The sequence below is a fragment of the Podarcis filfolensis genome (genome assembly GCF_964270895.1).
Source record: "Podarcis filfolensis genome assembly, chromosome: 2".
Lineage (NCBI taxonomy): Eukaryota > Metazoa > Chordata > Lepidosauria > Squamata > Lacertidae > Podarcis > Podarcis filfolensis.
In genome coordinates this window covers 59931522-59955231 of record NC_139605.1, presented here as the reverse complement: position 1 = coordinate 59955231, position 23710 = coordinate 59931522, and the positions used below count along the sequence as shown (strand labels likewise).

Below are 23710 nucleotides of genomic sequence, written 5' to 3'. Positions count from 1 at the left end.
GCTTGTGAATTTTCAAAAGGATTTTTTAATTATTATTGCAACCTGATGTTGAAATGTGGAGAACCAAATATAAGAGTGGAAAAAATGAGAAATGGAGGAAAACCAAAACTGACATCTGCACCCATCTGTAATCAGGACATGGATGTCTGAGTAAGTATTCCACGCTTGCAGTCCAGAGCCAAGAAAAATATATTATAATAGCAAGCAAAGATACCTGTGGCACTGTGGTGCAAAGATAGGGCCAGCTCAAAACATTTTGCTGCCTAAGGCAAAGGACAAGATGACGCCCTCCTCCAAGGCACTAAGAAGCCAATTGGATCAGTAGTTGGATCTTAACTCCAATACTGGTGAAATGACAGTATCTTTCACTTGAGGGCTGCAGTCTACCGTAGGGACCACAGGGTAGCTCACACTCACATATCTCGCTACTCCCTGCACCTCAGCATCTGCTGCCCAAGATATCTGCCTCATCACAGGGCCACCCCTGTACAAAGACCTCCATTTTTATTCACTCTGGCATTAACCCCCATACCTGAAACTATTAAAACTATGGACTCTCTCTCTAATGCTCTAGGCATGTGAAATGTTTACCAGAAGACTGCATTTGCATTGGGGCCTCTTAGCTTTCCCAGTGATAAGAGGAAAAGGAGGAATTTGTGACTATCACAGCCAAGTTGCTACAGTTGAGTGGTGACCTCCTAAACAGTTCATGTCTTTCACTATTAAACCACCGGTGTTGTTGCAGAGCAGATTAAGCCTCACTCTAGGAATTTGGTAGTACAGCCAGATCAGTGACAAGAAGCTTGTTTTTATTCCAGACCAGTTAATTCCAGGCCTCAAATCAGAGGGGATTACAGCATTCAGGAGTATCACCTGCAGAATCACGCCTGACAATTTCTCTTGAATGCCTTAGATAAGAACGGTGAGAGAAGTGTAAAATCCTTAAGAAAACTAAATCTTTCAGCCTTAAAGCATGACCCTAAGAAGTCTTCAGAAATTCGGATTCCTTGCAGCCACTAGCAATTTTGGAAGCTAAAATAGAGAGGAGCCCTACCCTCTTCTAAATAACTACGTTATTTGCAAGGCCTATGGGGAAATTGTATTGCCATGAATATATATCAACTTTCTGCCAGTGTGATAACTATTCTTTCCCATTTTATTCTTCTAGACCACATAATAAGCTGCCATTTCTCCCAATAAAATTACAAAATATATTCTACTGGTTGGCAAAAAAGAAAAAAAAGTCAGACCAGTTTTAAATTCAGTTCAGTGATGACTTTGACCCAGCACTGTTTCTTCTAACTTGCTTTAACGGTGTGATCCTCCTCTACATGTCTACTCAGAAGTGAGACCCATTGAGTTCAATGTGACTTGCGGATTGTAAGTGTAAAGGTAAAGTAAAGGGACCCCTGACCATTAGGTCCAGTTGTGGCTGACTCTGGGGTTGCGGTGCTCATCTCGCTTTATTGGCTGAGGGAGCCGGCATACAGCTTCCGGTTCATGTGGCCAGCATGACTAAGCCACTTCTGGCGAACCAGAGCAACGCACGGAAATGCCGTTTACCTTCCCACCGGAGCGGCTATTTATCTACCTGCACTTTGACGTTCTTTCGAACTGCTAGGTGGGCAGGAGCTGGGACCAAGCAACAGGAGCTCACCCCGTCGTGGGGATTCGAACCGCCGACCTTCTGATCAGCAAGTCCTAGGCTCTGTGGTTTAACCCACAGCGCCTCCCGTGTCCCTGTAAGTGTACTAGCGCTATTTAGTTGACTCCTATGGATACATAGCGCTGGACTAAATAAATGAGACATATGCCCAGTATGGAATTTCTTCTGTTGATCCATTTATCAGTCCTTTCCATGCCATCTATCGGCCTATCTAATGTTCCCACAAGAACCAGTGATGGCCAGTGGCTTGGGGAGATTTAACAGAGGGTTAGATAAATTCATAGAGGATAAGGCTAGAAATGGCTACTAGCCATGATGGCTGAGCTTTGCCTCCACTTTTGGAGACTGTATGCCTCTGAGTAACAGTTGCTGGGAAACACAAACAGAGAGAGCGCTGTTGTACTCATGCCCTGCTTGCAGGCTTCCCAGAGGCATCTGGTTGGCCACTGTGAAACAGGATGCTGGACTAAATGGACCTTTGGTCTGTTCCAGCAGGGCTCTTAATCCAAAGCACAGTATCTCCTGACTCCCAACAAGGAGATGCATGTTGGCAATGCCATGAGGGTAGTGGTGGGAAAACTGGCTCCCTGCTCTCCCTGGCCGATGTTGCGAGACTCCAGCTTCCATCTGCCACAGCAAGCATGGCCTCTGGTAGTGGAAGTCCAACAAGATCTGGAGGTCCTCAGGTTGCCCATCTCTGCTTTAAGGTAAGGCAAACCTCACAACCATTCACTGATCAATCTTATGCAAAGAAGAAAATTATGCGGTAAAACCCTTTTTGACAGCAAGTTCAATATATTTAATCTCTTGCTAGGGCAAACACATTTTATCTGGTTTCCTTCCATTGTGGTAGGCAGTGCCCAGTCAGAAGATTACTCTTCCTCTCTCACGATAGAGCCAAAGTAACCTACTGTCAGCTCTATTTAAACAAAAAACAAAAAAACCAACTCTCTGTTCATGAGTATCTCCCTTTTCATTATCCAGGCAATGAATCCTGGCCCACTGATGGCACAGCTCCTCAGAACACCAGGTTCTTTTAAGTCCAGGAATTTTTATCATTAATAATCTTATACCGCTAATGCTAAAATAGACTTCTAAGCAGTTTACAAAATTTAAAAACCAGTGGCACAACTTATAAATGCCCATAATAAAAAACATGCAATAAAATAATCCCAACAGAGCACAGAGCTTAAAACTTGGATTAAGAGATCAAGGTATGGCCTGCATAAAGTGGTACATCTACAAGAGCCAGTGGAATGCCCATACAGATGGGACTTCCCTGTATTTCAGCAAGGAGGGCATTGCACAACACCAGTGCCACCAGTGAAAGGGCCTGCTTCTGTGTCACTGCAAGCTGAGAATCATCAGTTGGTGGAAAGATGAACCATGCTCCATTTCTTGATCTGAATGTCCATACTGGGCAATGAATTAATATGTGGGAATGCGAGTCAGATGTACAACTCGGAGCAAAGCATCAACCCAATTGGGAATGAATGGCCCCTGAAGCCCATCCCTGAAATGAGGTCTGCTTTGCATGGAATCTTTCTTTCTTTAAAAAAAAGCTGTTTTGGCGGTTCTTCTGCGCCTCTGAAGCATTGTCACTGTGCTGCTCACAATGTTGTTCTCCGGCAGCTTCCCCTATAAATCAAGCATGCTTTCAGCTACACTAAGCCCATTAATTTTAATATCTCCCGTATGCCTTTATAACTGCTACTGGGGACTATGGATCTGGTGCTCCCAGGGTTTTCTATTGCGTGGGAGGGGGAATAAACACTGAGGGGGGTTGGGTGGGCACTACAGAGTTTTATGTTGCTTGGTTTTGTCATCTGAAAAGCTGTCAAATGGAGGGGGGGAACCCACCGGCAAATTAGTATGGTTCGTCCACCGTGCAGCCCTTATCTTGGTCTCTCAGGATGGAAGCCACTTCAGGGTGATTATTGTCCCCTACTGCTCCTGAAATGAAATGGGCCCCCCTGGGGCTCTCGGAGGGAATGGAGAAATCGTTTCCTTGGATTTGCATGAAAAGCCTCCCCAGTGCAGTGAAAAGAAGTGACAATCTATGTGTCACCTTTATGCCAGTTAATTTAGGTGAGGAATTCCCTCCCCCCCCCTTTAATTGTATATTATAATTGGCCTTCATTCCCCTTCCTATGCAGGCTCTTTTCTCTCCTTTCCTTGATCCCTGTCATTCTACTTTAAGCTTTGGTTGTTTTCACTCCATGCTAACAGCAGTTTTTTCCTCAGATAATGCTACATTCTTTTGGAGATGCTGCTGTCTGTTTTGTTTCAGTATTCTGACTCCAGCTTTGCCGCTTGAAATCTTCACACACAAACACACCCCGCTAAAATATAGTGGCTGAAATTTGAACTGAATCTGATACTATTACCTACTTTAAATTGGCTCCTGTCAGTCAGTGCCTGATGGGGGTCCTCAGGGGGGCCCACTGCTAAGCTGGAAGCCAATCCAAAACTCGGTGGTCCTCCCTGCACTTCTTTACTGAGGCCTAGGCAGCTGTGGCTGGCAACTGCCATTCTAACTCTTCAGAGACCACCTGTATTGCTATCCCTTACCCTGGTTATCTTTGGCAGGTAAAAATTGCCTCAGCCTGTCAGGGAAACTGAAAGGCTCTTTGTTTTTAATGTTTGGCCATGGTGGCATATTATGAACTGACAGACTAATAAGAATGTTTCTAGGCTAGTAACTTGATTATTATTATTTTGAAGGCTGAGAAAGGTGGGCAGATCTGGCAAGTGCCCACTTTGATACATCATACAACATGCGGGGGCTGCTTGCCCTGAGAAGCCGAGGATCCTATACAGTGGTACCTCGGGTTAAGTACTTAATTCGTTCTGGAGGTCCGTTCTTAACCTGAAGCACCACTTTAGCTAATGGGGCCTCCCGCTGCTGCCACGCCGCCGGAACACGATTTCTGTTCTCATCCTGAAGCAAAGTTCTTAACCCGAGATACTATTTCTGGATTAGCGGAGTCTGTAACCTGAAGCGTATGTAACCTGAAGCATAACCTGAGGTACCACTGTATAGTAATTTTCATAGTGGTGTGTTCCTAGCACAGGAACATTCTGGCACAAAGAGGGATCGTCTGTCCCTCCTTTGTCCCAGAAAGAAATCCGCTGGTGCAGACCCAAGCTTGCTAAAGCTCTTTACAGAAGCTTTAGAACTTGGCACCAACACTTATGTCCTTCCACTTTCAGTCAAAAATGTTTCATTTCCTCAGTCTTTTAACTTTGTGTGCTAAAAGGTTTTGTGTTTTACGGCTGCTGTTTTCACTCTAGTTTTCATTGGACTGCTTCCGATTATTATCAACAAATATATTGTAAACCAACTCTGAAATGTCTGAGGAAGTGATTCCAAATTGATAAGTTATTAGACAAATAGATACGCTATGGGAATCATAGTGCTGGAAAGGACTCCAAGGGCCATCTAGTCCAACTTCCTCCAATGCAGGAATCTCAACACAGGGTCCCTCATCCAATTTGAAGCCATACCGGACCCTGCTTAGCCTTGCAAATGTGCTTAGCAGTGATTTCAGACAAACTTCACTGCTTGCACAAAAAAATGCAGACATTGTAACTTCCACACAAAAATGCTGAGGTTTTGGCTATTCGGTTGGAAAGCAGCACTGGAAATACCTAGCATGGCAGAAAGCATACTTGTGGTAAAAATATAACCAACTGTTTCTCCTACTTTGTTCTGTTATATAAAAGGAAAAACAACAGCTTTTGCATAGAAAACAGAAGCTGTCTACTTAGATATAAAGCCCATTAAGTTCAAAGGGTCTTCCTCACAAACAAGTGGTAGACACACTACATTTAAGAAATAAATAAATATTAGGAGCCTATTTTCAAACCTCTTTCTTTTTCCTCTTTATTTCCAATATACAAAAACAATCAACACCAAAAGAAACAAAATAGGCAGAGGTCTGAAATTATTGTAATTACCTTCTACAATTACAGACGGTAATGCATTTAACATTTTCCCCTTTCCGTGTAGGCAGTCATATGTGTAAGATGCACTAGGAACTTGGGAGATTTTCCGCATACTTCATCATAACAATACGATTTGTACTTTTCCATAACATGAGGGAAGGCTTTGATAAATGTTGCCACACGTGTCCTCAATTTGTATATTAAATAAAATAATTCTGCACTACATATAAAAATCAAATATTTTTAGTTTTGCCTTTAGCTGATTTAAGTTGGCAAGTCATTTTTTTCTGCCATTCCTACTGGCCACTGCTCACTGTACCAATAATTCAGTATATAAAGTTCAGTGTTTTTCCCAGTTTGAGATATAATTCTGCAAGCAGCCACCAACATAAACACGGTTGGTATTAGCCCCCTTTCAAAGGCACTCGTTTTAAGGTAAAATGGAACTCTGCATGCCCATCTCATTTTGCAAAATGAAAAGCTGACTGATTGCTAGAAATTTGAAGAGGAAAATCACCTACAAAATGCCCTTCTCTTTTTCAGTCTCAGCAGCCTCTGCAAGTGACATAACTCTTCTCTCTCACTTCACCAGAAGAGTCGGGGAATTTAACCTTGCCACCCACACAATTCATGAGTGCTTATTAGCCAATTAATCCTCCTGTTCTAAGTCCCATTTCCATTTATGTCATCCCCCTCTCTCCTCTGATGGGTTTTGGAGAGCTTACTGTAATCAGAGGAGTCTAACTATCCAGTCTTTCAGTCAGTCCCAAAAGACCTGATTAACATTGATTGCTTGTAGCAGCATAGTTAAAAGATTATTATTTTTAAGTCAATCTGAAATTTTGGAGGATCCATATATTTTAAGCCACATAGCTGTGCTGTTTTTCCATTTCCGTGACCAGCAGGGGCAGATGTGGGTTTTTAAAAATCTTTCAGTTACGTACCTTGTGAAGGATATATCGCTTGCAGAGAAGAGAAGCTGTGAAGCAGGTAGGGGAAAAACAAGTGAGCAAGCAGAAGCTGAATTCAGTAAAATCTCTTAATCTGTGCCATAATTTGGAAACTTTGGGGTTTGTACCTCAACAAATGTCTGGAACCTGTGGAATAACCATTTTCTAGATGAATTGTTCCCGAGATGGAAAAGACCATTAGACCCCATTTATGGTCCTTCACAGTCAGTGCCTTTCCAGATTCTGAAAGCATTTCCAAAGTGAGAACCACTCAGGAGTCAGCACTGTGCCCTACAAGGCAATCACTGAAAAGTGAGCTCCTCTGGTGCCATACATTTAGGGTTTGACAAATACGTCTCCCTAAGTCCTCATGTCACCTCATTCCACAAAGCAGAAGCCAACCCACTTCTTCTGTTGCCACTGCTTTGACTCTTGGTTCTTAGCCACTGCTGAGAGGAACATTCTGTAATTCTAGTCAGTTTTCTCTCGTTGTTGCCACAAACTAGCTGCTTCTTTTGCACTAGTTTTCAGAATGACACAGCATGGGGTGTGGTTGGGTGTTTTTGTTGTTATTTGTTTTATCAATTTTATTTGTACCCACGGAAGATTTATGGGGAAGTCAACATATCTTAATGGGGAAATTCCAGAAGTGGGGTACATTTTGCTGAGCATCTCCCAGGGACAATTACCTGTGTCCCACATAACGATAAGCCAAACCAGCACAAATGTGCAGGTATTCAAGCTCCTGAAGAGGAGATCATAGCTGCTTTGCTCCTCTTCCAGTCCTGCTGCTGCTATGCCACTGTGAGCTTAGACATGCTTTGACTTAGCGTGGCATCCCAACCAGGGCTCATGGTTTATGCCGCTCCAGATGAGCCACAAACTGCAGCCAAGGTTTCTGTTCATGGTTTGTCTGAAGGAAATGCACCACAAGCCTGGGTTGAGACAAAATGCAAAGCCTTATAGGAAGCACTGTGGCAGCAGAAGCAGGGGAGGAGCAAAAGATCCTGCCTGGTTGTACAGGAGCCTGCATGCTTGCACATTACAGTAAGCCATTATTTGGCTTAGTATTACGTGTGAACTGGGTCTGTGACTACTAATCTGAGGATTGGATGCTTCACCTGAGAGCACAATCATGCATACAGTGGTACCTCGGGTTACAGACGCTTCAGGTTACAGACTCCGCTAACCCAGAAATAGTACCTCGGGTTAAGAACAGTTTCAGGTTAAGAGCAGACCTCCAGAACGAATTAAGTTCTTCTTAACCTGAGGTACCACTGTATTTAAGAAAATAAGAACTGTTTTGCTGAATCAGGCCACCTTGTCCCACATTCTGTCTCCCATAGCTGTTGTGGATGTCGGGCTCTCCAATTTCAGCAGCACCCTCTGAGGCACTAAAATTTACCCGCCACCCGGCCTCTCGTATTCCATTCTACAGCATTGTTGTTGTGCCCCCTGCAGCGCAGCAGCCAGTGCAGCCAAACTGCTTGTGCTACCCTAAAACTGCCTCTACCCATAGGGAGTCTCACATGACCTGCTGTGGGAATCTCACAAGCAGGACATGATTACGGTCATCAATCCCTCGTGGACCTGTTCCCAGTGCACAGAATCTGGAAACCAGTTGTGAAATTTGACTTCTTGGGAAATAGTCAACCTCTTTGTTATTCACTTTACAAAGACTGTCACAGCTTTGCTTAAATGTTGTTGCTGCAGTGACTTATTTCAACACACACACATCCCTTTTTAAAGAAAACAAGGTTCTGGACATTTTACATCCTGACACATGCACAGTGAACCTCACCTAAGCCAATCGATTCTGAGACATTTTGGAGTACCTAATTCTGAATGATACAGGGAAATTTGTAGCAACGGAAAGGTCAACAATGTGCAGTCAATGAATTTCAAAAAGAAAGGAGACATGCTACATGCAGCAATGGTTGTCAGCTTGCACAGCTTTAAAATGGATTTCATGGAAGATGAGGCTTCTTCCCATAATGGCTATATACTACCTCCAGCATCATAGGTGGTATGCCTCTGAATATCAGTTGTTTGGGAGCACCAATGGGGAGAGAGCAAATCTCTGATTGTGGACTTCCCTTACACAGTTGGCTGGAAACTGAGAACAGGGTGCTGATGGATCATTGGTCTGCTTCAGCGTGGCTCTTATTAGGTTCTTACAGGGGGAAATAATAAAGGAAAAGAATGTAGGGAAGAGGAACCATATGAAAAGAAGGTGATTTGGGCAGGAGCCCTATTCCTTTGGTGTCAGAATCCTTCCATTTATCTGTGTGTCCCTTCAATCCAAGTACATTTCATGTCTCCTAAACCATCTGAATAAGGAGAAATGTTCTGCATTAAAAAAAAAAAACAACGCCCAAACTTGTAAAGGTTGCTTCTCCTCACCCTGACAACAGCAAAATGTTGTCTTGCATGATGTGACTTTTCATCCTCACCACGCTAATCAAATGTGACAGCATAACCAACACCTGCTGGAGGAAGGCAGCAGGCAGCAGAAGCCAGTGGGCTCCCAAATGTCACAGTGGATTCTCTTTAAGGTGTGGGTGGGTGGGAGAGACAAATGTGCAACTCAGTCTTGCGTTCTAATTACGTTCTAAAACAACTTTCCTGTTTTTCTTAAAAAGTCTGTCCAAGCATGCCTTACCACTGCAGCCTGAAATGTTCCTCTTCAAACATTTTAAAGTTAATATGAACTTTTTTTTTTGGCAGGTCCTCTTTTTTTGCCATTTCCAACTAACCAAAGCATGATTATTTGCGCAAAGAAGTAATTTCTGTCCAAAAAAACAAAAATCCATCTACTTTTTCCATCATGCACGGGCAGTTGAGCAGACACATCACCTCAGCTCTGCTCCCCTTTTGTGCTTTGCATGCTGATTGCAGCACCTGGGCTTGATGTGACCCTCACCTGTTCTGAGCCTACTCCAGCTGAGGAATCACACACCTTCTCCCAGAGCTAGCAAGCCCCACCTGTGGCCCTTGCCTGCCTCAGCCTCCGAGAGCAGGCATCCCCAACCTTGGGCCCTCCAGATGTTTTGGACTACAATTCCCACCATCCCTGACCACTGGTCCTGTTAGCTAGGGATCATGGGAGTTGTAGGCCAAAACATCTGGAGGTTGGGGGTGCCTGTCCTAGAGCATCCTTCTGACTGCTCGTTACGTCTCAGAGCCCGCCATGTTCATGGAGACGGGGCCCCTCTGGCTCTGGTGATGGCTCCTGCCACTCTGGTTCCTAGGCACTGATCCCCCATCCCCTTGACATCCTCTGTTACCCCGTGAGTACTTCCTTTTTTATAATATTTATTAAAATGGTACCTCTGGTTGTGAACGGGATCTGTTCCGGAGCCCCGTTCGCAACCTGAAAGGAACGCAACCCGCGTCTGCGCACGCACAGGTCACAATTCTCCGCTTCTGCGCATGCGCGTGATGTCATTTTGCACGTCTGCGCATGCGCGAGTTGCGAAACCTGGAAGTAACCATTTCTGGTACTTCCAGGTCACTGCAGGACGCAACCTGAAAAAACGTATCATGAAGCAAACATAATTAGAGGTATGACTGTATTAGATTTTCACATAATACATCATAAGAACATCATGTGTTACTATACTTATTTTTCGGTGACTTCCCCTATCTCTTCATCAGACATATCACCACACTCTGAATTGCCCATTTGTGACCCCGTATTTCCTACACCAACCTCTCCTTCCCCATTTCTAGCTTGCCCTGGTATGTCCCACTGTATATATTTACAACTGGAGTTGCTGCTTTTAAGCTTACCAATGGTGTGCTCTGTTCACGGCAGGAAGGGTAGAAATGGGGAAGTGCTGTAAACGGACTAGACAAGATATCAAAAGGGTATAACGGCCTATATACCCACACTATACTGCTGCTTGCTTTTGTGACTTTTAAACTCTGCTGAAGTTCTTTTACTGGATAGTGTGTTTAGCCCTGCACTCTGAATCTAGGGATCCAGTCAAGTCTTTTATTAATGACCTCACAAGGGTGATCTATATTATTTTTCTCCTACCACATTTTGCCAGACCCTTCATCGCACCTGGATATTGCTTTGATGGCATTTGGTCCCCTTTATATATGTCCACATGATATTAGGAATGACTTGATCTGTCAGTTTGTATTCTCTTGACTCCACATTTTTCCAGTTTTAAGCTCAATTCATCACGTTTTCCCAACAGGAGGAGAAACGGTCTCCTCACAAAAATCCATCAGCATCTTCAAGCACAGCATTTCTTGGTATGTTCTGTTTTGCATGCAATTTGCCCTAACAGCATGCAAAAATACATTCCATCTTAAGAATGTAAAAGAGCCAGGCTGGATCAGGCCAATGACCCATCTAGGCCAGTATCCTGTACCCACAGTGGCAAACCAGATGCCTGTGGGAAGCCCAGAAACCGGACATGTGTGCAAGAGCACTCTCCCCTTCCCTTTCTAATTTCCAGCAACAGGTGTACAGAATAATAACATAGCCATTGTTATTAAGCCACTGAAGGCCTTATCCTCACATGTATTGCCTCAATACTCTTTTCCTACCACCTTGTAAGTGTTGAATGGTTTTGAAGCCTTATTTTGGAATTACCCAGAGGTCCGGCGGTCCGCCAATCCCGTGGCCAGAAGGGAAAAACAATTCCAGAGACTTCTTTGTCGGAGAAAAGAGATTTATTTGACACACAGCATGCTGGGGCAACCAGCAGAATAATTTCTGCAAACTGGCTGCGCCCAATTTCACATATGCAGAGTTTCTTATACCTTGAAAACACCCTTCCTTCCCCAAACTTCCCCAAAACCTTCTCCAATCAGCTGGCAAGTTTGCAACTTATTCCCTAATATGGCACATGGCTATTTGGCTAGCTAAGCCCCCTCCCTCCCTTGTTCGTGCGCTCCTCGTCTCTTGCGTTTCTGCAGCAGGAAGCATGTGCAAAAAAAAAGAAACGACCGTCTGGCCAAATATAGTAAGCAACTGCAGTTTCTGCTAGCCGGCAGAAAGAGGAAGTGGGCCTCTTCCAAATTCAGCAAAGCAGGATAGTAAGCAATTTTAACAGAGCAATTTAGAAAAGCAATTTACTTAGATATAAGGTACAGGGAATACCTTCCCTCTCCCTTCACTCCCTCCTCTTCTTCTGAACAACCTAATACTTAGGTTCGTTCAGGTCGCTCGGGCTGATTGTATCCTTGGAGGAGAGCAGTAAGGGTCATGACACAGGGCCCCATCATGCGGGACATCATCTTCTCCATCATATTTTGCATACATTGCATCAAGCAGGGCATACAGAAGCAGAGAAGCAATAAGATTAAAACAGGTCCAGCAATTAAAACCACAACATGACGAAGCCAACTACTGTCAGGCAACCAGGAATACAGCCAACTCCACGGATCACTTGCTCCCACCACCCAGAGCAATTTGCCCATGATACCCCTCTCGTGGGTTAGTCCCTCATGATCTCTGGTTAATACTGCGTACCCAAAAGGTGCCTCTCCTTCCTGGTAAATGTAGTGGCACCCGCAAGAATATACCCAACCTTGCAAAGGGCCTTCAAAGGGGGTTAGCACATCAAGGGGTTCAAATCCTTCTGGGGATAATATAAGAAGTCCACTAGGGGCAGTGGGATTGTCTGGTTGGCGCGTTACCACGGTGGGAGCGCTGCCCGCGGGCGCTCCTCCTCCCATCCACCTTCTTCAGCCGTGCGTAGAAGTGTCAGCGTCCGGAGTGACACTAGCAGGGCAGTCGTCTAGCGCTCTTCTGGAGATGGTTAGCTTCAGTGGATTAGCAGGATTTGGCGTAGCTGACCAGTCAGACACGACTTTCTTCACTCGGGTGTGGTGGACCCACGGGGTGATGCCAGTAACTTTTACAGCAGTGGGTGTGGACAGCAGGACAGTGTGAGGACCCTTCCAACACGGTTGCAGAGGTGTCTGGGCCCAGTCTTTGATCCACACCTCGTCACCCGGCTCGAACCGATGCAGGGGTTCAGTCAAAACACACGGAGTGCGTTCGTGGGTCCACCTGTTAAGAGAAAGAAGAACTCGGGAGAGTGACTGTACATAGTTATCAAGCTGCACATCTCGGGTGACGTGAGGAGTCAACAGCCTAACATAAGGGACTCATCTCCCAAACATTATTTCAAAGGGTGATAAATGGGTACACTTTTGGGGTAGACTTCTGACCCTTAATAAGGCAAGGGGTAACATAGATACCCAGTTAGAGCCTGTTTCCTGGGTAAGTTTGGATAACTGGTTTTTGTTTTTTTTTTTTTGTTTTTTTTTTAGAGTCCTGTTCATTCTGTTCCTTGCCATTCGGGCGGGTTGCCTTCTGCCCATACATCGGGGTTGACCTCTTGCAGGAGGTCTTTTGGAATAGTCCCCTCCTCTTCTTTTACCGCCATTAAACGCCAGTGTTCCCTCATGGGTACCTCTAAGGAGAACTCTCCTGCCGGTCCTGTAGTCATTGTTGCTTCGCCTGTCGGTTGGAAGGATATCTGGGCTTGCAATTTTGAAAGCAGGTCTCGGCCCAATAATGGGATGGGGCACTCCGGTATATACAAAAACTTGTGTTGGACCACTTGGCCACCCAGGCGACAGACAACAGATTGTAGGAATGGGGCCCTTTGTGATTTGCCTGTAGCTCCTATTATGTTAACCGTTTGCTTAGTGGGCTTGGACACTGGTACAGGCAAAACAGAGTGGGCAGCTCCTGTATCAACCATGAAGGGGATGGTTCGGTTCCCTGTTTGTAGTTTGACCATGGGCTCACGGGAACCTAAATCAGCTGGGCCCGGTCTGTCCTAATATTCTTCCTCTTCCCTCAGGCTCATTGCGCCAGGTTGTCCTTGGGCTGGGGGGTACCAGGGAGGTCCTTGTCCACGTCCTCTACCCCTGCTGGTATTTGCCGATGTCCAAGGCCTCAGTTCCTGTCCGGGTCCCACGGGAATGGAGCCTGGGACTCGTCCTCCTCGTCCTCTTCCCCCTGAGTGAGCCTGTGGGCATTCTCTTTTCCAGTGCCCTTCCTGCCGGCAGATGGCGCACTGGTTCCTCCCCAGGCGGCCTGGCCCTCCTCCCCGGGCACTTCCTCTTTCCTGAGGGGTGGGTGTGGTAGCCTGTAGCGCCATCAACTTTTTTGCTTGATACTTCTCCTTTTTTCTCTGGGCCTCCTCATCTCTCTGATTGTAAGTGGTTTGAGCTATCTCCAACATCCACTCAAGGGTGTGGCCCATGAACCCCTGTGCTTCTGGATTTTTCAGCCGCCGCCTGAGCTACAAAGGCAGCTTTTATGATAGGGGCGTTGGCAGCCTCATCTGGGTCCACAGGAGTATACTGGCGGTAAGCTTCCTTCAGGCGTTCTAAATATGCTCCTGGGGCCTCTTCATTCCCTTGCACTACCTCTCTAACCTTCACAAAGTTAGTGGGTTTCCTGGCTGCCCTTCTCATACCATTTAATACATTCTGGCGGTAGGTAGTGAGGGTATTCTGGCCATCAGTAGTCTGATAATCCCAATTCGGTGTGTTTTCAGGATACCTTGTTGCAATCTCTAGCTCCTGCATTCCCTGCGCTCTCATGTGTGCTCGAGCCTCAGTATGGACTCGCCTAGTCTCTTCTGTAGTTAGCAGCGCATCCATCAAATACTGCACATCATCAAAAGTGGGATTATAAATTTTAAAAATCCCTTCAAACAACTTTATGATTTTCGCTGGGTTTTCCTCAAAAGAAGGGTTTTGATTCCTCCAATTGCAAACATCTGCACTTGAGAAGGGTATATGCTGGACCGTGTAGGTCCGTGCTGCTGCTGCCCCACCTGGTCCCGGGGGCCCTGGGGGGTCATATACTCAGCGCAGAGGGGCTATTTTCGCTGCTGACTCCTCTTCCTCTTTCCTTGCTTCGTGCCTTTTGGCTCCCTCCCATACCTTCATTAAATGTTTCTGTTTCTTCTTTGTCTGCCTTGGCTTACATGTGGCTGCATCTAATAGGTGCAGTGCCACATCTACCTCTCTCTTCCATGGTCCAATCTCCCTTCTCACCCTCTCGTCATCTTTCTCTGTCCATTTCTCTCCTTGCTTTACTTGTTTTTCCAGCCTCTCTCTGAATTTCTCCACATCTTCTTCCTCATCATCTGCACTTTCATGTTTCTCGGGTTCCCCCCCCCTCGCCTCTTCCTCAGGCTGCGGGGCCGGTCCAGGGAGACCTGGGGCCGGATCGGCTGGCACTGGGGGTGCGGTTGGTGGGACATACGGGGGAGGGGGTCTTAAAACTTCCTCTCCCTCTCCTTCAGGGTCCTGCAAGACTGGGGGCTTTGGCTTTGTCACGGCACACACCCTGGCTCCTTGTCCAAAGGCTGCATGACAATCTTTCAACCAGGGGGGGTTCTCTTCCACATTCTTTTTCCAAGTGGAGATATAAGGGATTTGGTCTGGATGGACATTGACTATGTTTCGCCACAAGGGGTTTATCAATTGCAAGTCAAAAGTCCCCTCTGAGGGCCAATTAGTTCCTTGGGTGGGCCAATCTACTTCACAGAGGGTTCTAAGGCGCTCCCTTCTCAACTTAAAGCCCCAATCATCATTCTTCGTAGCTGCTTTCCAATTGCTCAAGAAACACTGCAAAGGGGTACATTTGCTGCCCCCGGACCCCATTTTTCAGATACTCCGCTCCTAACCGGGCTTAAAATCCTTTCACACTCCACACACTACAGACTGTGACTTGGACGAGCTAGCGCTGCCAAGAAATGCACAATCCTACAATCGCTCGGCCAAGGGGACACCAAGCCCCGGGCCACACTTGACAATTCAACCACTGGAGTATCTGACATGCAACATACAAGACACACCCCAATATAATTCCAACATGCAACACACCAAAGTAACTTTCCCTCAGTTTCCCCTTTCCCCAACCTTACTGGCAGCCCTCTACTGCTCACAACCAGTCCCTTTATCCCTTTCCTGGCGGCACTCTACTGCTCACAGCCAGTCCCTTTATCCCTTTCCTGGCGGCACTCTACTGCTCACAGCCAGGTGAGGTCGATCAAGCCTCTTACCACGCCCTTTCCCTTTTTGGGCTTACCTGTTCCGCTGCGGACCCCTCCTTCGGCCGTTCTCTTTTCTCCCCCGACTGGGTGTCTCGGCTCAGTCACGGTGTGGCGATCTCCCCCTACGAACTGGCAGGGTGCGCGCTGGAGATTGCGAGCGCCAGTGCTGGTTGCTCACCCGGTCGAGTTTGGCCCCTCGGCTGGGGGTGGGGACCTCTTCCCAGCCAACGCACCAAATGAAGCCTTATTTTGGAATTACCCAGAGGTCCGGCGGTCCGCCAATCCCGTGGCCAGAAGGGAAAAACAATTCCAGAGACTTCTTTGTCGGAGAAAAGAGATTTATTTGACACACAGCATGCTGGGGCAACCAGCAGAATAATTTCTGCAAACTGGCTGCGCCCAATTTCACATATGCAGAGTTTCTTATACCTTGAAAACACCCTTCCTTCCCCAAACTTCCCCAAAACCTTCTCCAATCAGCTGGCAAGTTTGCAACTTATTCCCTAATATGGCACATGGCTATTTGGCTAGCTAAGCCCCCTCCCTCCCTTGTTCGTGCGCTCCTCGTCTCTTGCGTTTCTGCAGCAGGAAGCATGTGCAAAAAAAAGAAACGACCGTCTGGCCAAATATAGTAAGCAACTGCAGTTTCTGCTAGCCGGCAGAAAGAGGAAGTGGGCCTCTTCCAAATTCAGCAAAGCAGGATAGTAAGCAATTTTAACAGAGCAATTTAGAAAAGCAATTTACTTAGATATAAGGTACAGGGAATACCTTCCCTCTCCCTTCAGTTTCTTTAAATGTAAAGGTTCATCATTGTTCCACCCGATGTGTATGTCTTTAAGGGGCCAGAGCAAGGGCCAGAGCAAGATAACGAGACCCAGCTTTACAGCTGTGAAACATAGCAGGTGCTGCTGAGTTGTATTTGATTAAGGTGTGTCAGCATTTGGATGTAGTATATAAGGAGCAGCACCTAGCTCTCCCATTACCCTGGGGGATGGGTTGGTGGTTGGGTCATGTTTGTTTGTTGATGTATTTAGTGTAAAAGGAGTTTTTGTTTTTGTAATTAAAAGCTTGTTTAAGTTATTTTTGAGTCCCTTTTTAATGCATGGTCTCCCCAGCAAGCTCTCTGCGCTACTAAACTGCAAATAGCCAACAGTAAGGAAAGCAGGTATCATGATCACCATATTGCAAATGGGAAACAGATACAGTGACTTGTCTAAGGCCACCAGCCTGGAGAAAGGCCAGTTTCAAAGCCCACATCGTTAGTCTCTATACTACAGCTTGTTAGTCCCCACACGCAGGGAATATCCAATTAAAGCTCCTCCTTGCTAACTCTTAGTCTTTTCTTGGAAGCCACCTCCACCAGCCTGTTTGAAATTCTTCTCCACTCTCCTGCTGCTTCTGGGCAGCTGTGGAGCTCAGCATGGGTTAGAGTTGTGCTGAGTCAAGGCAAAGCAGGCCATGTAACCAGCCCTCTTTCTACAAAGGGAGATAAACACTAGTTTGCTCTCCCCAGTAATCCCTGCTTTGTTCCCTTCTCCCGCAGAACCTCAAAGGGGTTTTTCTTCCTGCTCTCAGCAGGAGAAATTGTCATGGTGGAGGAATGAAGCCACTTCAGAGATACCATCTAGAAGTGAAATCCTGCTTTTTATAGTCTGTTTTTAAAATATGAGCATCCACACACATCTGCAAGGTTTCCAGCGTGAGTTTATTTATGGAACCTGGTTTCTTGTTTTCTTCAAAAGTTTTATATCCCAAATGCTTTATCATAATGATTTTATACTATTTTTGCTGGAAGTTTAACTTTTGATTATGATATAATCATGTGTTTTTGAAATTATGCTGCCTTTTTCTCTCAGATTTTTGTGAATGGGATTTTGGGTTATCTTTTGTGCTTTGTGATCCGCTATTCAGCTGCTGTGCTTCAGTCCAAGAGTATTAAATTGCCCTGCGGGGTTTGGATGTGCTATTATAATCAGAGTATTAGCTCACAGACAATTCACTTCACTATATAAATAATCATATACCATCTGCCTACCTCTTTTCTCATGCTCAATTCGTCCCTGCTTTACATGTCCACCGGCTCACTCCAGTTTCTGCCCCTCTGCTACCATCAATAGCATTGCATAACGGAAGCCAATCCCATCATCCCTCTGTTGGTTTTCCATGAGACAAGCTGAGGAATTCAGGCAGGCACTGAACTTCAAAGTGGAATGCTTCTGAGAAGGCTAGAATTGTGCTTCTAATAAGTTAAAACAAAAGAGCACAGAAAAGACTGGGGCAGCAGGAGAGAAAGCTAGACCTCTGGCCATGACCAAATTCACCACTTAAGCTTGAATTGAGTTCTCTCAAGAACCTACCCTCTTTATAAAAAGAAGTGTGGAACTAGAGTGGTTAATAGGTGTGCTCACCTTAAGAGTTAGTGATGGAGGTAAACTAGCCACTGCTAACCTGGCGCCCTCTAGCTGTTTTGGACCACAACTCCCATCAGCCTCCAAATTATATGGCCATGTTGGCTGTGGCTGATGGAAGTTGTAGTACAAGCTATCTGGAGAGCACCAGGTTGGCTGGAGGCTGATGTAAACCATAAATGGCAGGTTGGATCCCTGGTTCATGTTGCTGTGTGTCCTCTTTCCTTGTAGAGGCTGCACATGCATGACTAGGAGGCCTGGGGTGACCAAGGAAAGCAATGGGTTTATATGTTTCTGAATGCAGGTATATAGGCTGTCTCGAGGGTCTCTTTCCAGCAGTCATTCTGCCATCACAGTAGAGCAAGTTGGAAGGGGCCTTTCCCCTGATTGCCTTGTAGTGGTGATGGTTGAAGTGCATAGGAAAAGTAGAGAAGGAGGAGGACACAATTGTCTTCGCAGGTACCCTCTCAGCTGCAGAGCATCAGTGCTGATGTTGAGGAACAGGACAAGCCACAATGGAAGGAATGGCTCTTCTTCACTGCATGGGCTGGCTTTCCTGACATAGCCATGCTTGCTACTTTTCTTTATAATATCGTTTCAGTAAACAAGCAAAGTTAAGCACCCTAAAGCAAGTCTGATGGTAAGAAAACCTTTTTGATCTCTGCTTGTCATCTATTTCAAAACATGCACAAGGAGGACTTAATCATTTCAATCCCAGCTAATGCCCAGGACAATGCTGTCCTGAAGACACCTAATGTTTCCTTCAGCCAGGATCTCAGCTATTCTGCCTTTACAAATCTCTGCATATCATCATGCACTAATTAGGTGCTAGGGACACATCTAAAGAAAGAAGGAAAAAGAAAGAAAGAAAGAAAGAAAGAAAGAAAGAAAGAAAGAAAGAAAGAAAGAAAGAAAGACAAAGCTGAAATACAGGACTTCAGAGAAACACAGACACTGAGACCCTGCCAGCCCCAAATTCAAATTGCTGAGTTGGGGTGGTTGGCTCAGGTCAGGATTATGGAATGAGGGGATGTCTTAATTCAATGGTTTGTCATGGATTTCAGCACAAAGGTTGGCATGTCTCTGGGCATTCAAATCAGGAATTCTCCTCAGTTTGTGAGCAGCTCAGCTTGAGGAGCAGCCAGGACAGACTCAGCAGATATATGAAGGCCAGACAGGCTCTTGTTAACTCAGCTGCTGTGCTGAAAGCTGCCCAGACATTGTCTTAGGGAGTCCAGTCTCTGGGTCTTGACAAAGAATTTGTGGAGGAACTCTGGGTAGGGGAATTACCCTTGGAAGACTCTGTGGGAGTTGTAGTCTGGAGGGCACCACATTGACCACCCCTGGTTTAACTGGATTAACATGCCAGGCATCTGGGTTTCCCCTCAAGTACTAGCCTTCTCAAAGCATAGGGGAAAGGCTAAAACACTGGATGTTAAGACAGGCCATTGTATTAAGATTGTGATTGTTGTTAACCTGCAAATAAACAAAAATAATAATTTCTCCCCGAGCTGCAAGCCTTGCTGGGAAACCATAGTTAGCTGGACTTTCAGCCATTTTCAGATGCTACCATGTTGCTCAATGCAGGAATCAGATGCTGCAGCTGTTGAATGTTAACACAGGAGTTCCGTGAAGTCTTGAACTCTATTTCATGAATCTTATTTATACTTTTATATATGTTTCCAGCTGTCGAGAGTGATGATGGTTCAGTGCCTTTAGATGTAGCTACTGCTGGCACAATGCTCTCCTGAGACTCCTTCTCTGCAGCTGTGCTATTTTTCCAAAGATTGATTGGCCACTTGGATTGCATCCAGCACAGGCCTGACATATCAGTGAGTGGAAGAGAAATTGAAGAAGGGCAGTCAGAAGCTGGGCATTGTAGCCTGGTGTTCTTTCTTCCTTTAAATTTTTATAGCACTAAGTGTTCCTTTGATCCCTGACCATGATCATTAATTAACTAACAGCAGTCTTTCACGACAGAACGCTCAGGTGCCTCCTTGCCAATGGGCAGGGCGTTCAATCAATTATTCACATCAAATAAATTAAGTAATTAAGCCCCTTTGAAATCGAAATTAGACCTCTTTCTTCCTTTCAGCTGAAGAGGTTCGGTCTGCAGCCTTCACACTTCGCTGCTTGTAAATCACTTGCTGACCTGTGGGTGCCAAGGAACCTTCTAGTGGTGTCTGCAATTCTCGCTCGTTCCTGAGCTGCGACGCCAGTTTCTGCTGTATTTCAAGGCTGCTGTCTTTGGACACAATCCAGGGGACAACAAGCATGCTTTATTGGTTAACCCCTGCTGAAACCAAAGCAGTTTTAAAAATTAATTGTCCGCTTAATGCGCATTGATTTCCATAAGATTTTGGCATGCCTCTGGTTTCCTATTACAGCAGTAGTTTTTCATGATAGCTTCTACTGCTGAAGGGTCAAACTGTCTACTATGCTAGACTTGTCTGCCTGCTCTCTTGGAGGCCGGATCTATCCCCATGCTGCCACCTAGTAGACCTTTTGCACCTTCTGGGTTTTGGCTCCAGCTATGGTACAGCTATGGTATGGCTGATCGCCGAAGAATTGATGCTTTTGAATTATGGTGCTGGAGGAGACTCTTGAGAGTCCCAAGAAGATCAAACCTCTCCATTCTTAAAGAAATCAGCCCTGAGTGCTCACTGGAAGGACAGATCGTGAAGCTGAGGCTACAATACTTTGGCCACCTCATGAGAAGAGAAGACTCCCTGGAAAAGACCCTGATGTTGGGAAAGATGGAGGGCACAAGGAGAAGGGGACGACAGAGGATGAGATGGTTGGATAGTGTTCTCAAAGCTACCGGCATGAGTTTGACCAAATTGCAGGAGGCAGTGGAAGACAGGAGTGCCTGGTGTGCTCTGGTCCATGGGGTCATGAAGAGTCAGACACGACTAGACGACTAAACAACAACAACAACATGGTACAAGGGTATTTGGAGCACTAAGACTCCAGGAGGAACTTTGTACAAATTGGTATACACACATCAGTAAAACCCTTGTCTATTATGGCCACGTGTCACATTTCCTGCCATAGGCTTTACATTCATTCAGGTGCAAATTGCCTCCCGTGTAGGAGCTTGCTTATGTGTGGAACTGTTTCCTCATTTCTATGCCTTTTGTTTAGCCTACTCAATTAGATGCTAATTCCCTGTATCTTTCAGATATAAGTGATGGCTTGCCTTATTGCACAACCCATCCAATGATTGTACTCACGTCCTCTGACTCTCAGAGAGAAATATTATAATGCAACTGCAATGTTCTCCAGATCAGTCACTGAAAAGGACCATTGGCATCTTGAAAATGCGTTTTTAATGCCGGGAATAAATCTTAGCACAGCATGATTAGGCTGCCCTTCTAAAGTGAGTGCAAGATATTTCTGGCATAGCACACATTATTGTACTATTGTCATATTAATGGGGAACAGACAGCTATGAAAATGAACTTCTGGAGTCCGTGCCCAAAGAAGGGCTGGCAAGTTGCTCTGACAGCAAACCAGAGCAAGGGAAGCAATACCCCGCATGCCTAAGCTTAGTTAATATTTGTGAAGTAGGTCAGAACTTTGAAACCAGACTTCAAGTGTGGTTGTTGATTTTTAATTGATGTTTAAAAGGAAAGTAACCTGACATATGTGTAGAAAGCTATATGTTCAAAAGAATATAAAGCAGGAGTATCAGCACTTACCGTATTTTTCGCCCTATAGGACGCACTTTTTTCCCTCCAAAAATGAAGGGGAAATCTGTATGCGTCCTATGGGGCGAATACAGGCTTTCGTGCACTGACCCCTCTCGCTTTCCAGGCTTCAGGAAGCTATCCGCAAGCCTGGGGAGCCCGCGGGAGTTCCCGCAGGGCTCCCCACGCTGCGGATAGCAGCCTGCCGCCCGGCACGCAGGGCGCCCTGAAGCAGAGCGCCCCTCGTGCCGGACAGACATCCGCAGCATGGGGAGCCCTGAGGGAGTTCCTGCAGGGCTCCGCACGCTGCGGGTAGCAGCCCTGCCACCCGGCGCGCGAGGCGCCCTGAAGCAGAGCGCCCCTAGCACCGGGCAGACATCGGCCAGCCCCACAAGCTCGGGGGACCGCGGGGAGGCGCAGCGCCGCCATCCCGCTGTTCCTCGACCAGGTTTTGGGGGGGAAATAAAGGGAAAAAAATTTCCTTTATTTTCCCCCAAAAAAACTAGGTGCGTCCTATGGGACTGAGCGTCCTATGGGATGAAAAGTACAGTAATTAGTCTAAATTAAGTCTCAACAGAACATTTTTTTATTATTATTTATGTGTTTATTACATTTATATACCATCTTTATATTCCAAGGATCTGAAGGTGGTGTGCATGGTTCTCCTGCCCTATTCATCCTCAAAACAAGCCTGTGAGGTAGGTTAGGCTAAGCGATGGTGACTGGCCGAAGATCAGCCAGTGAGCTTCATGGCTGAGTGGAGATCCAAACCCTGCTCTCCCAGGTCCTTGTAAGAGACAGGAACGACAAACCTACAGAAGGTTACAATAAATGACCACATTTTAGATGGATACCCAGAGAGCTAAAATCAATGATGTTATATTCTGGTTAAAGCAACTCCCATCATCCCCATGATCATTGGCCACATTGACTGGGGCTGATGTCAAACAGCATCTGGGTAGCCAAAGCCCACCCCACCCCCGTGTCCTTGGGTTAAAATGTGCATTTCAAAAACTGATCGACACATTCCAGTTCTTGTAAGATTTCTAATTCTTATTTATCCCTTCCTTCCCACTATCTTACCAGGTGCGTGAGACCTCTTTGGCTGCAGTTATGAAAAGTAAGGAACAAAGTAACACCTGTTAAATAAATATTGTCACATCACGCAGCAGGCATGGTGCAGGGAATCAGAGATTTGCTCAGCGTCTCTTTGAGGGGGAAATGCCAGAAAGCATCACACTGTAATAGCTGAGAGCAACGTTAGGCCCACAAATTAAGCTCTTTGCGTTTGTAACATTGGCCAGAAAGAGCTAAGTTGAGGAAGGGCCTTGGCTCTGTTGCTTGGTGATCTGAGCCAAAGAGGCACAGAAGCTGCTGTGTTCTCATTAAGGCTATATTGTTAGTTCTTCAGCACAGGGATAAACTGTGGCATTTTATTGGTGTTCCTTAGATCAGCCTCATTGAAATTCTGCATCCTCGTGGTGTCTCCCAACACTGTATCATTTACAATGCCCACGAGCTGAGCACTCTGACTCATTATTATTAGTTAATGAGCCATCCAAGCACTAAACCTGCAGTCTGCAGGATGGATAAAATCCTTGTCCTCAGTTTGATTTAGCATCCAGTTTTGCAGAGCTGCAAAGCTATGAGCTGCTGTATTGTCACAATTCCAAGAGTGTTCCCGTATCCTCCCGTGTTCACTTATGGGATCCATGTAAACTCTCATGTGCTGAACTGTATCACAGACAATAGGGTCTGGCTACATGCTAGCAGTTGGCTTTGGGGAGAAAACTGTTCTTGCGAATGGGCAACTCACAAGAGCAATGTAATCCAGGAGCCATGATCTCCCGTGAGATCTTTGCTCCACTTCCATCAAAGAAAACTTGTGAGTTGGCTACTGGTGAATCATTAGGCCAAATTCTCAGCCTGTTTCCCCAACTTAATGCAACCACCATACAGCAAGGATGCGATGCTTAAGAGTCTAGGTCCCTTCCCAAAGTTG

General features: G+C 45.8%; 1 long non-coding RNA gene across 1 annotated transcript in view; it reads left to right on the top strand.

The window, feature by feature from the left end:
- Positions 1 to 1616: 1616 nt before the first annotated feature.
- LOC310758033 overlaps positions 1617 to 23710 on the top strand; it is a 333274-nt gene continuing 311180 nt past the window's right edge. The window contains exon 1 of the long non-coding RNA XR_014545626.1: positions 1617 to 1736. This is a non-coding gene — a long non-coding RNA (uncharacterized lncRNA). The remainder of the gene's footprint in view (positions 1737 to 23710) is intronic.